The 17145-nt window shown below is 44.5% G+C and overlaps 1 protein-coding gene across 1 annotated transcript in view; it reads left to right on the forward strand.

The window, feature by feature from the left end:
• The window catches only part of ZNF469 (zinc finger protein 469), a 365046-nt gene that overhangs the window by 60185 nt on the left and 287716 nt on the right, over positions 1-17145 (forward strand). The gene's annotated exons all lie outside the window — the stretch shown is intronic.

Genomic DNA, 17145 nt, shown 5'->3' on the forward strand with positions numbered 1-17145 from the left:
CACCTGTGGCATTGCATGTCCTGGGACTCTACTAGCATTTCATTCAAGTCAGTAGAAAGTAGCAGCAGGGTTGCTGCAGCTGGAAGATCTACCAGAAAGTGTGAATTGCACCATTTTGCATGAGCGCGATGGTGTGAATGCTCTGCAGGTCTTGGTTTATGCAAAAAGGAATCCTGATTTCCTTAGTAAGAAGGCTGCCTTTATTGTTTGAGCCATATATATTCCCTCTGTCTCCGTCTGCAAATTCTGGTTATCACAAGCTGCTCCCTAGAGGCAGAATCCTATTCCTGTGAAGAGCTCTTTTGACTTCCCAGCTGTTTCTTATCGTAGATCTAATGCATAGAAGAGGAAAAGGCCTGCATATGTCCTGAGAAATCCTGAATTCTGAAGTATTTGAAATACTTTAAAATACTTGTCATCCGAACCCTCCGTTTCCTTTCATCACATTAAAGTCAGGGCTCTGTCACGTTCTCAAGTGACCGCAGAGCCTTTGGGAGGCATGTGAAGTTCTGGCTGCACAATTAAGCTACGGGGAAGTACTTCACCCATGCACGTGATAGCTTTCATATGTTCCCTGCCTGGTATTTATTACTTTACATTATGTCTAACATGTTCAATTTAGTATATCTATAAAAATACAGCAAAAAAAAGGAGCTCAACGTAGTGAAATTTGCCCTTTTGCAGAAGGGTCAGCACAAGAGCTATCTATCACTTAAACGTGGGACTTCGTGATGCAACAGCCTCAAGCTCTGGGAAGGGGCGAGTTTCCATCTCAGCAAATAGCCTTCCGCAGAGAATCTGCTGATCTGCTCTACTGGTGTTTTCAAATGCCTTTATTTGCTTATTCCCCAACCACATGAGATGAGCAAGACTGCATTGGCAGGAACATTGTGTGGGAAAGGAACAGTGTGTAGCACATACTTGTGAGAATAAATATGCACAAGAGAATCCCCGGCGAAAGGGCTCGCACGGCCATTTTTGAGTACCGTTTCTCTTACTCACCAGACTTGTTGAATGTTTGCAAATGTCTGCGGGCAACTGGCAAGCAGGAGAAGCTGGGGAGTCTCCCCAAATTTTCGAGCTTTTGATCATCAAGCCTGGGACAGAAATAAAAGCATGTGGCTTGAGTGACTAATTGGTTGGCAGGGGGTATCACGGCCTGTCGCAACTAGTTTGTGTCTGTAGCAGCTATGGCTTGTGTGCGCTGGCTTTTCATCGGAGACAAATGATGAAGAAATTAATTAAAGAAACCGTCTGCTGATGGGTGACTGACTCGAACCATGAGCCGACTCCTTTGGAGAAATCAACAGCGCATTCTTTGACCCGCAGAAGAGAAATGCCAAAATAATGTTATTTGCCTTTCAATTTTCAGAGTTCTTGAAGCAATTACCTGTAATGGCTGCACTTCTGCAAGACCCTTATGGAGTGATTATCCTCTCTTGGGACCCACCAAACCCTTAGCTTCGAGTGCCCTGCACTCGAGACTCCTCTTCTTCCTGTTTCCCTTTTGTATTTGCAAAGTACTAGATGAATGGCTGTTACCTTTGGTATCTGGAGACCACCACCGTCTCCTCTGTAGAACATGCTTACCAAACACCTAATTAACACAGCAGTCAGCTATCCTCCCTGATTGGTCGCCCAGTTCCTCCAAAATAGCTTTCCTATAGTGAAGACTAGAGTAATACCAAATTATTTTAGTTTCACAGATGGCCGCCTTGTTTGTGCGCACACGGCTTTGTAGGAAATAGGTCTTGTCAAGCAAACCTGATTTCATTGTTTGACATTAAATTTGACTTCTGAAGGTATCCTTGTACGTGTAATATAGTCAGGCTTTTGAAATGCATTTGACTTGGTGTCAGGGATCCAGGTTGTAGCTGTATTGGTCTAGTGGCAAAAGTAATCTGGACTCATGGGAGAGGTGATCTCTTTTATTAGACCAACTAGATTTTTGCAAAAAATATTCTTTAATTGCAAGCTTTCAGGCACAAACACCCTTCATCAGGTGTGTAAGCTTGCAATTAAAAACAATTTTATTTTATTTTTTTTGCAAAAATCTAGTTGGTCTAATAAAAGAGATCACCTCTGCCATGAGTCTGGATTGCTTTTGACTTGGTGTCACACAACATGCTGATTAGAAAAGTAATGCTATACAAGCTTGATAGAGGTATGTTATATGAGGTAAGAGTTTAGCTTAGCTGCTTGATTGATCTGAAGAAGTATTGTCCTTAAGGAGTTATCATCGAATGGGGATGCTTCTAGTGGGAGTCTGCAGAAATCGGTACCAAGCTCAGTGACCTGGAATTAACTATAACATCCCTGTTATTAAAATTTGCATGTGATGCAAAGATTACCGGAGGGGGCAATAATGAGGAAGGCATTCATGACAAAGGTCTTTGGAGTGTGCGACAAAACTCTGGAGTGTCGGGGTGATCCCAGAGGTATATCCTGGGTTTGTGTACGCCTGTTGGTCCTGTACTCTGTGGAACGGGTATGCCCAGGTTATTAATTTGCTCAAAAATCACATTGAGACCACCACCTAGCCCTCATATGTCTGTGAAGATGTCCCCAGAGTCACCCTCCCCTCAGTCACACCTCTACCAGGGACCTCCATCCTCGTTCTCCTCACCCAGAGCCCTTCCAATGGTCATTGCCTCCAAAGCGTTGCACACAGCCTCTCCCCCCAACAGCCTTCATGGGACTCCAAAAATCATCTAAAGTGTTTCTGCCTGTGGATCCACGACAGTGATTTGGATCATTTGGCCAATTGGGCTCATTTGAATGATGCATGCTGTAACATCCAAAGTTATATACCTAGGACTCAGGATGGCAAGCCAGGTGTAACGAGTGGTAGATTGTATCCCGGAAAGGAGCCACTCTGGAAAGTATTCGGGGAACACAATGAGTGAGCAACCAACCATGAGCTCTCAGAGTCAGGTTATGGGGGAAAAGAAGCTAATGTGATCTTTGGGCCAAGGGAAAAAGGGGTATAGAGATGGTTTTACCACTGCATGCGACATTATTGACACACCAACTGCATGTGGTGCTAGTTTTAAAAGGGATAAATGGTTTTAAAAAGGAACGAGGCAACGTCTGGAGAAAATGCATTACAGCGAGAGACCTAAGTAGCTCAGTCTGGTTTACCATAATGAAAGAAGATGGTGGGGTGGCTTGGGAGAAAACACTTGGTACTGTAGCAAACCCAGCCCCCACTGAGGGGAGGTGGATTTTGGGATGAATCCTTGGGGTAGGATGCCATGATTGAAAACATGCGATATGAGTGTTATAGTTCATGGAATAGCATGAAACTGCCTCTTGGGAGTCTGACAAGGATGTACTAGTCAAGTCTTTTTTGTTCAGATACCTCATTTTTGCCTTACCATTGGTCTAAGCATGGGCGACTGGTGCCTCCCGAGTTGGGGGGGGCACCAGATCGCCAACCGGGAGGGGTGGGGGGTCCCCAAGGGCCAAACGCCGAGCCTGGAACCACCAGTGGCAAAACCAGCACTTCCACCGGCGCTTCCAGTTCACGGCTGGTGCTTCCAGGGGGTGCGTGGCCAATCTCAGGGGGCACACGTCGCCAATGGGTCTAATTATGCACCCAATGCAGCCATTCTTACAGGACCACTCATGCATGCGTGTGTCTTCTGTCATGTTCATTGTGCCAAACACCACTCAATTAGGAAGATTTTAACAATGTAGAAGAATTCCTCCCCAATAGGAAGGCAGCTACTAAGCACATCTTCCCAACGTGCTGGGAGTTTTTCATTAGTTACCGGTCCAGGGGTGCCTCACCCTGTTGCCATAGGAGCATCTCTTGGGTACAGCCTGCTCACAGCCCTGTACCGAGACTCCTGGTAAACTTTTAGTATCGGGCCCCCCTTTGCCAGAGATCATGATAACAATAATCGGACAACAGGAAAAAATTACCGTTTTCGGCCCCCCTTTCTGTCTGGGTGCTGGACAGCCGTCTGGTTTGCCCATGCCTGTGTCCAGCCCTGCCTGCTCAGGACCTTTCGACCCCATGACAGTACTAAAGACTCTTCTTTGTGGAGAAAGGCATAACAGGAACTAATGGCTGGAAGCTGAAGCCAGAAAAATTTAAATCAGAAACTGAGGATAATTTACTTGAAAGGGAGGAGGTGTGAGAGAGAAACGGTGGAATTGCCGTCTCTTGATGTATTCAAAACTTTCCGACAGAAATGTTTTAGCCCAAATATCTGAGATGCTTTAGTTAAACATGGGCAGACAAGGATCTTTGGGTAGATGTGATCTCTTTTATTAGACCAGCTCAATCGTTGGACAAAATTGTTCTTTGCCAGTTTTCGGGCACAAACATCCTTCGTCAGGCACAAGCTCTCCCTAAGCCTGAAGAAGGGCGTTTGTGCCCAAAAGCTTGCAAAGAACAGTGTTTCCAACTATTTAGTTGGTTTAATAAAAGAGATCACATCTACCCAAAGACCCCTGTGTGCCTGTGTCCCCAGACCAACACGGCTACAACCAACAGCCCTAAAATATTAGTTCAACGCAAGTGTTCAGGCACAGCACGCTTGGTGAAAGTCTGTGCCCCGTGTGATGCAGAAACACAGGCTAGATGAACCGATGATCCCTGCAGGCCTTAAACTCTGAGCATTTTTGGATTTGCAAATGCTGTTGCAGTCTCCCAGGATGGGCTGGTGTTTCTTTGAATTAAAAGGAGGTGATAAGACTTATTTGTGTCCGTGGTCTGGAAACGTGTCGCAGTGACATTTCTTCAGTCAGTCTGCTCTCTTTCTGTATTTTAGAAAGGAAGCCGTTAAAGCAGATGTCTGTTGCCAGCTTGACAGAAACGTGAGTTTTGCTGTCATTGGAGATTAACATTAGCAGCCTAACGTGTCTAGTCCTTTCATAAAATGCCTGGGACGAAACCTGAAGTGAAATGCAGGTTGCACAGCTACCTGCAGGATTGGTTTAATGGCATGTCATGTAGAGCTATGTCGTGAATGCTGTTTTTACCGCATTCCTCCTTAATTTATCTACATGGCTGCTCTTGGCTAGGCAAGGTGAGTAACACATGTTGGTGTTCAGTTGCTGAACCAGGAACTCGAGAAAACCATCAGTTTGCATAAAACTCAGAAAGGAATATTTTTTTTTAACAGAAAAATGCCAACACCTCTGATTTGGAGTTGCACATGTAACACTTAGTCTGACTCGCAATAGACTGTTTGGTTGCATTTTGAAGTCACTTAACTTTTTGAGTGCATTGGTTTTTTCTTTAAGTGGGGGTCAGTTTTTAAACAGACAGAAGCCACTTGAGAGTGAATAGCAGAAATGTTTTGTTTGAAGCATCCCTGTTTTTTGGACGGAGTTAATATTTCCTAGATGTGATCCAGATTTGCTCGATTACTAGATTTGATCCAACTCTATTCTTGATTTACGTAAAAAACTACCCCCCCCCGAAGTTTCAGGGGGGTAGGTTATAGCCGCGTTAAGGACATAAGCAGACAAGGTTCTTGGGGTAAATCCGATATGTTTTATTAGACTCCTGGATGGAGCGGTAAAGCAGCACTTTTTCCATTTTCTTTTACTCTTAAATCCTTGCATACATACTGGCCTCTGGCTGCTTTACACTCCAGCCAGGAAGAGCACAGACCATCTGCAGACTCTTCTTCAGCCTGATGAAGGGCGTTTGTGCCCGAAAGCTTGCAAGGAACAATTTTTCCAAATATTTGAGTTGGTCTAATAAAAAATACTGGATTTACCCAAAGAACCGTTTCCCCCAAGTGCACGTAAGACCAGGTTCCTTGGGTGAATCTGATATCTTTTATTAGACCAACCCAAATACCTGCATTCATATGACCTACATTGTTTTATCTTACTTGTTCTCCTTATTTCAGCGCGGTCAGAGGTGGTCAATATTGGGCTAGATCTCCAAGGGATGCTTGCGAAGGACAGCGCTGTTAGGGGGTCAGGTGATGCTCGTTCAGACCAGGTATAAAACAGAGTTTCGGCCTCAGGGGGTAAATGGGAAACATCCGTGATTTTGCTTGCAAGAGGCAGGATGCTGGTCTTGCTCGGTCTTAGCCAAGTTCAGATGGTTAATTCCATTTTGTTTCCCTACCGCAGCTATTACTCAATAGGGTGTTGTTTTACTTCTTATCTTAATTAGCTGTATGCTGTTCAATGACTTGCGGATCAGAGGTGACTGCCTTCAAGCAAGAAGGTGAAATGATTTCATCTGTTACCCATTTGAGTCCCTTTGGGAACGCGCGTGAAAGATGATATATCAGTGTTGTTATGAAACTATTGCTGCTGCTGCTCCTGTGGCCAGGAGAGTTGGGGACTGGGAATCTCTACCTAGGGATTGGAAGTGGGAGGAGGGTGGGTGTGATTTACTTCTGTTTTTCCTTGGCTGCAGTTGGGGTGGAAGTGATATCTTAGCATTGTCAGTTGAAATGGAGCTATGACATTCATCATTAGTTAGAAATCACTGATGCTCATCTGTTTCTGTGTCGGGTTATGGAAGAAGCAGATTAATGTGTGTTTTTCTTTTACATTTAAATCTAAACAGATGTTTGAAACATCTTGTGAAGTATAGATGATGATATAATGACTCCATGGTAATATGCTTTAAAGCACTGGCAAGGGAGACATGAATATCCCTCTGTATGTGGCATGTATGGATGAACTGATTTGTAACCCTGAACGAGTTCATGAAGTTCGCAGGGTGTTTTAAGGACGAAGGATTTTTATATAGCTGAGAGGTTATGCCTGTATTAAGGCTCAAGGCTTTATAGGGTTAAAAGTGTTTTTCAAGCTAAATAATTCAGAATGATGTGTATTGAACCGTAATAGCTGGCACCTGTAGGCAGTTGCTTATCTGAATGAATGCTTTGTTGAAGTTTTTTTCCCTGCCTATAGAGAAGCCCATTTGAGGTGCAGAAAGAAATGTTGGGTTGCCCAAAGTCATCTAGTTTATTGGGTGTCTCTGCAAACAGGGCAGTCCGTGCAAATAGATCGCAGTGCTGGACCGGGGCCTCCGTCCGTGGGGGTCAGGACAAGACCCCAGAGTCCTGATCCTCTGTCCCGTGCTGTGACCATTGCACATCTCTGTCTTGCTGCTGTAGGACAGAGAAAGGGAAAGGAATATGTGATAACTGGACAAGGTGGTTAGACAGATAAGATGGTTGGTTGGCTTTTCCCCTTTAGGATGCTGAATGCTACGATGCAAAAGGTGAGTGGAGGTGCATACAGCTGTGCTCGTATGAAGCTCTTCATACCAAATCTGCAGCAGAGCATGTGCCTGGCCTGAGAAAATTGCACATGTGTTTCTTTTAAAGCAAATGAACAGGGAGTTATTTCCTCTCTCGCTTATATTTCAAGGTGTTGAAGGTGAAAATCCTAAAGGGGAAAGGCCAACCGTCTTAGTCTAATCAACAAGGAATGTGGAGTGAGGAATGCATCTGCTGTCAACACCCGTTGCGTGAGGCCTGAAAATGGGACTTGACAGGTTAAAAACAAAAAGCTTTGCTATGGTGCAGTTCAGGGCGATTGGGCGAGCTCAAGGACGAGGGGCAAGGCATGTGCAGCTTACGCACCAAGTGGAAGGCCAATAACGTATCAAAGCTAGCAGAACGATGCCGGTTTGGAGCCAGAAATCATTTAGAGCAGGGAAAATACGGGGTAATCGGTGTATCAGAAGAGTTAAATAGGAGTTAAACTGTTGTAACTCAGGCTAGATTCAGGCCATGTAGACATATCTTCTCTCTAGGTGCCTCCTACTTCTTGCCTTCCCTATTGCAGTTCTCCTCGGGCAATCCCTTCAGGGCTAATTTTTCACATCTGCTGGACAAGTAATACAACTTTACTATTGACACCTGTTTTATGACCAATTTACAAACTCATCCCTGGTGCTGCTCCCTCTTTCCCTGCTTGTAACTATTTATATTGCTGACCAGAGAGGTTTGGATCAGCCTGCTTAAGAATGCAAACTTTGGATCGCTTTTGCAAACTGAACTGCACCTCTGAACCGTTGGAAGTCCTTAGCACCATACGGCAAGTCCGTGAACACTTAAATCTTTTTTTTTGTTTTTTTTGCATGACTCTATCTTATAGCAAAATATTTGTGGGAACAACAGAGCCTGTTTCTGTCTAACGTGAAGTCAGCTACAATACAGCAATATCTGAAAAATGTGACTATTGAGAATTATGGATAATGGGTTTAGTTTTGCAATGGGATAAAAAGATCTAAGCTCCTGAGCATTGGAGTGGCACGTAGTTTAAAACACAGGGATGCTGAATTCCTCGGCAGCTTTTGTTCTGTCTGTACAATTAGTTCTCGAGAGAAGTTTTAATCGGTTGGGGCTAATGCAAGACTTTTCACTTGCAGCGGGTGATTAATTTGTGCTCCTTCATCCCCTGAGCCTACAGCACACTGCCCTCTCGTGTACATCCCGGAGATGAAGCGGAGAGACGATAAGATCCTTTCCAGTTGTGCAAAGTCAGGAACTGTCTTTGTAAACAAGAAACACTTGTCTCTGAGAACCACACACTGCTTTCATCTTTTTTGGGCTTTCATACAATAAGTTCGCTTTAGATATTTTCATATACTAACATTTCTGGCCCGAAGTTGCAGCAGATTTGGTGCATCACAACTCCGGCAGCTGTATTGTATGGCTCAGGGTAGATCACTAGCACGGGGATAGCAATTAGGTGTAGCTAAACGAGCTTTTTTAGATTGGTCGGATAGAGGAGCCGTGCACCTGCTTTGCGTTTTGTTAACCCTTCGGGATGCCTTCTGTCCTGAAGTAATTCTGTAGTGTTTCTGTTGTATAAAATCTATGCACTTCCAGATCTACGTTGAAAAAGATAATTTTTTTGCAATGTCTCACTTGGTCTAATAAACCAAGAGTTTTAGATTTTAGCATTTCTTCTGATCTACATAGGACCTTCAGTGGAAGGCAAGGTGGAGACGCACCTTATAAACTAATTGTATCAGAGATGCCATAAACTTTCGTGAGAGACAGCTCACTTCATCAGATGCTCTTGTCTTAAATATCAGTTTTGCCAGCAGTGTCTGGAAATTGCCGTTCCCATTTAGGCTTCTGCAGTGAAAATGCAAAGTAAAATAGTTTGCTATTTTAAAAGACGTGTTTCATTGAATTCATTTTTCAGTTCCCTTCTTTTTTTCATGTTAGTTGCATTTATGGAAAGCACCTGCTTTAGTTCAATGAAAAATAATTGGATTTATTTTTTTTACATCTCCTCCTGTGTCTGACCATTTAATTATCTTGCATAATCCTCATGGTTGTGATAGTCAAAATTCACGCTGTTCGCAGTGGGAGAGCGGGGTTTGAGAAGGAAAAGGTTGTTTTTCGTATCTTCCCAGCTTTTTGCTCAGTGATGGAAAAGACACGTCTAAGTAGTTAATGAGTATAGCTGGTGTCAGAGATTCACAGGCAGATCCACTCTTCTCAGTGGATCTGTTTCCGCTGTTCTCCGTGGTGGCAGGACAAGGAGCAATGGGCTCAAGCTGCAGCAAGAGGAGTTTAGTTGGATATTTGGAAAAAACTTTCTCACTAGGAGGGTGGCGCAGCACTGGAGCAGGCTACCTAGAAAAGTGGTGCTGTCTCCATCCTTGGAGGTTTTGAAGACCCGGGTAGACAAAGCCTCGGCTGGGATGGTGTAGTTGGGGCTGGTCCTGCTTGGAGCAGGGCTTGGACTAGATGTGACCTCCTGAGCTCTCTCCCAACCCTCATTTCCTATGATGCTATTAAATACTGTAGAGGATTTTCTGGTTCCCCTGAAGGTAAGTGGGGGGAGGCTGCATGCAATGTCGTGGAGGCAGTGACCATTAGAGAGGGCTCCCGGTGAGGAGAGGAGAGGGGGGTTGGGGGTCCCCGGTGGAGGGACCTAGCTGTGATGCAGGGGATTTTCACAGACATTTTTAAGACGGCGAGGTGGTAGTCTGGATGTAGGGTAAGGCTTTTGTCAGTTCAGTTTTGCCGTACTCTGGTGTCACAGCATTTGATCATTTTTTTTTCTGTTTGATATCACTTGTTCTTCCTTGTTGTAAACCCTTTGGTTTTTCTGTGACTTCACTAAAGTGCCTGCAAATCGTGAGCTCTGGCCAACTCAATAACCTGGCCATACCCCTTCAGCAGAGTGGGGACCGGTAGGCATCCCCCAATCTAGCATATATCTCTGGCAGCACCCCAAGACCCCAAGTCATGTAACTGAGGTCTCTTGGCTTATTAGAAATAATAGACATATTGGAAACGATGATTTATTCTCACAGTGACCTAGTTCCCAGTCTGTAATATGGGCATGACTCTCTCCCATAGCTTTCAGAGGACCGTTTGAAGGGTACGTTCGTTAATGCGTGGGGTACTGAGATACTACAGCTTGGGGCCTGTAACTAAACAGATATCTTCTCAGATTTCCACAGCACTGGAATCGGTGTTGATAGATTATTTTACATTTGTGCAACAAAGACACGTTGCCAATTTTTAAAGACCTATGAACATGTATCTGTCACTTCCCATTCTGCTTAGTAAGATGGATCATCCTTCTAGTTCACTTAAAACATCAGAAATATTCCAATGTTCACTGGTGTATTACTGAAGTTAGAGGAAACCTTGGAAAACCTTCTGATTTGTTTCAGCACTCTTGTTTTAAAGATGGATGATAATCTATCCCAGGAGTCTTGTGAAGATCAGCTATCCTATAAGTTTGTTAGTTTATAACGAATAATGGGCAAATTTTTGGATGCCTCTTTGAATCAAACTTGGCCTCTGTATCTCCACCCCTAGTTATAAATTAATGAATAAGCTTGCAGGATAGTTGATCTTTATAGCCCTATTTAGAATGAAATATCATATATCTTTTAATTTTTTTAAATGCTGATACATGTTAGGAATGTGAGAGCAGCTTTTGGCTGGCTGCGTTATAAAAATGTCTATATATCAATTTATGCGGGGCAAAAAGAGGAAGAGGCCGCCGGGTGCAATGCAGTCTTTGATTATACATTGGTGCAATGCACGGATAGCACTATCCTACAAGTGTTGTTCTATGTTGGGACTCTACCAGCTGGACTTTGTCTTATGAAAGTAGTTGGAAAAATTGCTCTATGAGTAATGACTGTTGCTTGTATTTGAGTATGACTACTACTGTTCCTGGAAATCGGTTTCCATGTGTAGGGTTCCAAAAAAGTGCCCAGTTGGTGTCTACGTTCCCTCCTCCTGTCAGCCAAGGCGGTACGAGTCGAGTCTTGGATAAGGCAGCGGTATCTATTTGATACCTGTGTAGCTCTTTTGCTATGAACGCAGTTCTTCTAAAAGCTCGGTTTTCCGTCGAGTCGAGTAGTGTACAAGCGGTCCAGCATCCGATGGTTGGTTTCTGTCCATTGTTGCAATCGTTTCTCCCACTTCAGAAGGAGATCCTGTTGATTGTGGGAAACGAGCCAGGAGTCGGTGAGACATGAGCCTTTTCCCGCCAACCTTTATAGGGGCCTCCTCGGATTGATAAATAGGGCTGCCTGGTCACCTAAGTAGGACCGAGAGTCGTGCAACTATCACACCTAGGCAGCTTGCATGGAAATCGCTGACTTCCAGCTTCTCAACCCTGTTGGCACTGCCTAGAAAAGTCTCTCCATGAGTCTTTCGGTGAAGGGTTAGTGGATGATGATGGTGAAGCACTGGGAGGGAGGAAGCTCCAGTAGACTGTCCACTCAAAATAGTTTAATGAGAAACCTGTGGTGTGTAGTAGCAGGACACGGGCCGTGGGACCCCGCAACCTTTACCCAGCGGAGAGTTGAGGCTTGACGGCTGGAGCGTGCTGCATCTGCCCCATTGGCTATGTGTCTCCTGCCGTTGTTCAAAAAGGATCAAGTTTAGTGTCTATTGATCCGTGTTGGGATTCTTCCTAATACTGAGCCCTAACTGTTTGCCCAGCTGCTGACAAAAGGTGTACATCCAGCTTCACCAGTCCCAGATCCAGATACTGGATGGTTAGCCCAGATGAAGACCTATAGGAAAGGCGCAGCTGGCTTCTGGGATGAGGCTCTAGGCACGGTTTCCTCTGCCCCCGGGGCTCCAGGAGTAAGACTCAGAAACCTGCCGTGACAAACATTTTGTTTTGTTGGCTGCATCCAAGTTTTGCTGTGACAAAAACAGGAGAGTGGAGAGCTGTGCTTTTGGGATGCATTATGGCAGCGTGTATCTGGCTGGATGAATTTAAGCTCCCACGTGCTGGAAGAATATATGCAAAAAGAAGTAACTATTAAGTTAGGCATTTTGCAAAGCTTGGTGCATTTGCCTGATTTTTGGGAAGGGTGATACGTTTGGATGAGGGATTGTAATAAGCTGTCTGGTTCCCTTTGAGTTTACTCCAGCTGCTGAGATTGATGTTCAGGGAGAATGTGCTGAAGTCAACCAAGAAAAGTGTAAGTGGAATGGACTAGCATCTCGCCTCCGCCTCCATCCGTCTGGGGGAGTCTCCGCTCCTACGCAGAGCCCTGGTGAGCTTCAGCAGAGCGGGCTGTGGGAGGAGGTTCTTCCCACACAAGGATTGGGGCCATACATTGTTTTCTTGTCGTTTGCCTAATTTTACCTAGAATCGACCTGTCTACATACACCGTTGCTCGTTATGCTGGAAGTTGTTTGTAGCTGCCAGTAAGTGCACCTTTGATTGATAGTCACTGGTTTCGTGAAAGCAGAAGGGTGTACTAGCCACCCTTCGTTCTAAATGGAAGAAGCAATTAAGCTCCTTGATGGTAAAGTGGCTGAAACAATTGAAGACCCTTCCCAAAACACTGGCCACATGGAAGGTCTGTGTAAGAGCTATGTCAGGGCAGTAAAAAGGGTTTTCCAAGATGCTGACTGTGAATCCGGTTCCTGGAGCACTGGTTGGATTGTAGCCTTCAGACCCAGAAAGCAGCCACCAGTAGCGGCTTTGGGGAGGACAAACCAGGCAACTGCCCAGGGCCCCACGCTTTAGGGGGTCCCAAAATTTTGCAACATTTTTTGGGGGGTGGGTGAAGTTTTTGCAAGGAAGTGACTCTATTCCGGGTCTGGAGCCAGCTTCCAAGGGAAGTGGTGCTGGCTCCTACCTTAGGGGTCTTTAAAAGGAGGCTTGATAACTACCTAGCTGGGGTCATTTGAGTTTAAGCTTAGGAGGGGTCATAAGAGCCCTGTATTCATTCCTGCCAAGGCCAGGGAGTCGGACTAGATGATCTGCTCAGGTCCCATCCAACCCTTCTTCTATGAAACTATTTGCATTTTAACACTCAACTATTTCTCTAATTCCCCCAAAGAATATAAAAAAAGTCCACTATACAACTGTGGTGGGTTAATAGTTACCTGAGTACTTCTAAGAGGCCCCAAATGACTCTCTTGCCCAGGGCCCCAACAACCCTAAGGCCACCACTGCAGCCGCAAGAGCCAAGAGAAGACCATAGCTACTTTAGTGTTGTCTTTCTGGGAGTGACAGTTTTCTTTGGGCAAAATGTTGGCTGGGACTGAGAGCAAAGAAACTTCACCTATTTGTTCCTGTGGCTTTGTGCACATTCTTTGCAATGAAACAGGATGGGATCAGACGGACATAATTGGCACATACTGCAAATTTCTTCTTCTAGCAAAAGCAACCCAGGCTCAAAAGGGTTTCTCTCTCTTTCTCTCTGATGCTTACTGCTACGGTGGTAGCATGCAAACTCCTCACAGTCTTTACTGTAACATCCCAACACCTTGTGAGGTAGGGAAGAATAATTATCCCATTGCTATTCAGAGGGTGACCTGAGAAAAAAAGAGGGTAGGTGTATACTGTGATGGTGCTGCATGCCAGCCGGGGTAGCCTTGAGCACACTCGCCCCAAACCTAGAAATAGAGCAGCAAAGATGCTCTTTGCATCTCCTTGCGGCTGCTCTTGAGGCTTTGGTCTCTGGTATGCCCAAGCAGGAGTATCTTTACTGGTACATTCCTGGGTTTGGAAGAGCAGGTAGAGTAGATAGGAAGAGTAGGTAGAGCACGATGCTGATGAGGTGTAGGCATGTCCAGAGAGATTAAGCCGCTCTCCCAAGTCACTTAGGAGCTTCAGGCTAGTGCCCTAACAACTGCACAAGCCTTCCCCTTTCTGGTAACAAATTAACATGCAAAAACCTAATCCTTGTAAGCATCTATCTATAGTCAGCATTGGAGCATGTGCTGGCCTGGAGGAAGGATGAACAGAATAGCAGGAGTTCAGTATGATGGGAAAATCCTCTTAATTTATCCATTTTAAGGTTGATTTTGCTAGAGTGCTGCCCATGTGCTCAGAACCATAGTTTTCCTCTCCTATGGACTGAGGGAAGAAATGCAATGCCCCACACAACACTGGTTTTGCATTTAAATGCAGTAATGGTGACTCCATGCTAATCTAACTGTTCCAGTCTGATGCAAATGAGATTTTAACAAATGAGCGAACGCTCAGAATACCGACTTTATTGCAATAGCTTTTTAATTATTAAGAAGACAAATCGCATTTTACAAATTACAATAAATAGAATGTTATTGCAGGTCACGTGCGGACTTATTTAATAGCCAATTACATTACGCACGACCAAAATCCTCCTCCCCCCACCCCAGGTTTATTTAAAGCATGTTCAACTTTAACTAGAAAAACGAGCTGTGAATTGAATCAGAGGGTTTCAGAAAGAGTCCAGATCGTGGTTGGTGTATACGGTTTAGATTAGCCCGGTTTCAGTCCAGATTGTATACATTTCTAACATCTGTGAAATCAAAACCAGACACTTCTGCTTTATTAAAATATCGCTTCTCATGTTTTTTTCCATAGTTAATTTGTTAGGTCTCAAATGTTGAGTTGGGCCTGTTTGTTTTGGAATGAATTTATTTTTTTCTATCTCATTTGGTTTGTTCTTATTGATAATCCCAGAGCAAATATAAATCAGGCCTGTCTGATGACTCTGTGGTTGTGGCCAGCCATGGGCATGTGGCGACTCTTGTGATAAAGATGTAGAGCAACCAAGACCTGGAATGAAACTGTTGAGTTGTCACCCATTGCTCTAATGTGAGCTCAATCGCTGCTGGTCTTAGTTGAGTTCTTCCTGGTGAGTCGGAGACTCTCTTCTCTTTTCCATTGCATGTTCCCCAATGTCATTTTCTTCAAAAGTCTGCTTTTCATTGCTCATTCTCACTTATTCTGATCATTTCACATTGTTGCTTATGGCATGGTGACCAGCATTGACTTGCAACTGGTAAAAGGAATGGAAACTACTCTGTGGGTATAGGCCCAAAATATCAATCGTTTCTAGAGGCTTCAAAAGAAATAGAAAATAGAATGGGCTCGGTATTTGGGAAGAGCTGAAGAGGTTGCTTTGAGGTGCCCTTTTCAACCAGCAAGGGTGGGGGCAAAAGGGAGGTGCTAACATGGTGCAATACATTATACAGCCATATAGAACAAATAGTAACAACAGTTATCCACAATGCATCCTACAGAGATGCCTCATGCCCTTTTTAATATGCCCCTAAGGAGGCAAGTACATAGTTGATGCTTGTTAACTTTTCTTTTAAAAGAACCTGTAGGCGTGCAAAAGGTAGGCATAAGAATTTCATTGAAATCAAGTGATACCACCATATAATTATGTCAGCGCTGGGCCTGTCTACACGTGCAGTTAATGCTGTTTGGTTTTACTGCACAGTAAATTTACTACTGCACATGCAGGTAGTAAATGTACTGTGCAATAGACTAATTTACTGCGCAGTAAACACCTGCATGTGTAGACAGTGACGCTTTACTGCGTAGTAGATTAGTCTACTGCACAGTAATGCGTCTCGTGTAGACACGGCCATTCTCTGGTAACCACACCGGTGTAGCAAAACCATTGCAACTTCAACTGTTTTATTCAGGGCTAACGTTACAGTGATTTATTAACTTGTATCACTACAGGAGCATGCGCTTTTAATAGTTGTATATCATAACAACTGGGGCACGCTTCCAGGTAGCGGCTCCCCTTACCCAAAATTAAAAATTATATTGGTCTAGACCCATGAGGACCCTGGTTCAGCCAGACCCTCCTATGTGTTTAAACTTGACCACCAGTAATGCTTACCACTGAACGAGGATGTAGGTTTGGCTCTAACAGGAACTTCAATCTAATTAGCTTATCAAGGAACCTGGCTTAGTTATGGTCTATAAATATCTACATCAGGAACATATCTCTGAGGCTCTTTGGTTCAGTAGGCAGCACCATAAGAACAAATGGTAGAAGCTGAAGCTAGGTAGCTTCTGGCTAAAAGTACAGGGCAGTGTTTCAGCAGCCACAGGAGGGCAATTAACCACCGAGACAAAAGTCCTAAAGGCTGTGGTGGATTTTCAGCCACTTGAAACCTTTGAATCAAGACTGGGGGTGTTGCTGTAAAACCCGATCTAAGTCAATCATGCAGGCCAGATGCAGGAATGCCTTGGTGGACTCCTCGTGTGTTTTGCAGGAGGTCAGATGCGAGTATCAGAGTGGTTTCTTTGCATGTGGTAAGGGTGGAAGTCTGCTCTTCTACCTTGGTCGGTGGCTACTCCTCCTTCTTCAGAGCCAAGTGGGTGTCTCCTTGCTACAAATGGCAATGTAGCTAGCTAGAATCCATGCTGGGCCTACCGGGGGAGATTCCTGTTATGTTTATGATTGTAATACCTGGGATCCTGAACCAGCATCCCATTGTGCTGGATGCTGTCCATTTGCACAACATAAAGACAGTCTTTGCTGCACTGAGCTTGCCACCCTAAGGGGGCACGAGAAAAGACAGAAGAATGGGGGAGTTAAAGGAGGCAGTGAAACAATATGGGTCGATGCCATACTCACACGGTCAAGATTTTTTTTCTAGGTATCGTGGCAAAGAAAAGCTCTCAGGAGGGTTTGAAAGTAAGATTATGAGCTGGTTGTGCAGGCACTCGCAGGGCACTTCTTTGAAGTGTGATGGACAGCAGGAAAGAAAGTACAAAGGTGCTTGATTGAAAACTTAGCAGTGGGTCATGGGCCAATCAAAGGATCTCTGGCTATGGTAGGAGAGATGATAGGATGGGAATAGGCCAGGGAGCGCTCTGGGAAGAATCAGTTTCTGCCTCGGAGCAGAAGATAGCAGCAATTTTTCACAGTCGTTTTGAGGTGTAGCAGCATAGTTAAAC

Source organism: Alligator mississippiensis, chromosome 10 (assembly GCF_030867095.1).
Source record: "Alligator mississippiensis isolate rAllMis1 chromosome 10, rAllMis1, whole genome shotgun sequence".
Taxonomy (NCBI): domain Eukaryota; kingdom Metazoa; phylum Chordata; order Crocodylia; family Alligatoridae; genus Alligator; species Alligator mississippiensis.